The sequence below is a fragment of the Propithecus coquereli genome, unplaced genomic scaffold (genome assembly GCF_000956105.1).
Source record: "Propithecus coquereli isolate 6110/MARCELLA unplaced genomic scaffold, Pcoq_1.0 Scaffold36, whole genome shotgun sequence".
NCBI lineage: Eukaryota > Metazoa > Chordata > Mammalia > Primates > Indriidae > Propithecus > Propithecus coquereli.
In genome coordinates this window covers 2,325,901-2,327,128 of record NW_012149285.1, presented here as the reverse complement: position 1 = coordinate 2,327,128, position 1,228 = coordinate 2,325,901, and positions in this window count along the sequence as shown.

Here is a 1,228-nt window from a genome sequence, read left to right as displayed (position 1 = left end):
AATCTAATTAAATTTCTTTGAGTTTCTCGGTTTAGTTTCCAACTTAAGTATATTTGAATCCTTTCACCGTGTGTATTTCTATTTCCTAATTACTTCTGCTTACACTCATGTTCTTTTCTTCCTTAGGAAAGACATTTTCTCCTTAATAAATTAGGTTTTGAGGAGGGGCAGTAGAAGCCAGTCCTCCCGCAGGATGGAGGGTTGGTGTGCTTTGCATGCTTGTAGGGGGAGAAGATTTTGAGAAGTGTCCTTGAGAAGGAATCTAGGCACAGGTGCCATGGGATGAAGTCAGACTTTGTCTTGTAGGCAACCAGGAGCCAAAGAAGTAGAAATAACTTTGCATTAATTTTAAAATTATTTGCTAAAGTGTACATTATTCAAATGTATGCATCATGGCCATATGTTTGCTCTATCAGTTAGAGTCTTGTATAATGCTTATAAAACTGTGTAATATATTAATGTTTTTCACTCTGTATTTCTTGCTTTCTCTTTTTAAAAAAACAAAAACAAAAACAAACGAGCAAATTTTTTTCTCCTGCAATTTATAGGTAAGCATTTTTTAAAGCATCGTGGTTTGTTGGGATATACTGTAATGTCAAGAAAACTACCTTCTGTAACGTGATCAGATAACCCCAAAGTGTAGTCTTCCTAAAACCTAGAACAACACAGAAATTTAGTGTAGAATGAAGCTTCACAAGTAAAAACCATAGCACATTCTATCTTGCTTCGGTAATTTGTTTTGCCAGGTGCTGTGGTAGGTAAAAGAACACACCTCTCCGTGATCGTGCCTGCACAACACATACTATGGTGATTATTCCTCACCAGACTTATTTCATTTCAAAATGAGATAATAGATTATTGAATCAAAGCCAGAAAGTCAATCAGGCTAATCTCAATACCAGACCTGAAACAATTAAATGTCTCCGTTGTATAGGAGGTCATATTTGGCTGATGAATTGATTTTAATCTTTTTCATACTTTATTTGTATTATGTCCTTGATTATGGCTATCTTGACAGTAATAAATGACTACATTAAACAAGTAGCTAATTAAATAACTACCTAGATACCAATAAACAGCTGAACATAGAAACCAAAGATTTTAACAGGACTTAAATAAGGTAAAATTGAGCGTCATTGTTTCTAGATTCTTGCCAAATATTAATTAACTCTTTTATATAAACAACTGAAATTACTACACAGCCATTTTAAGACTGAGGAAAAATTAA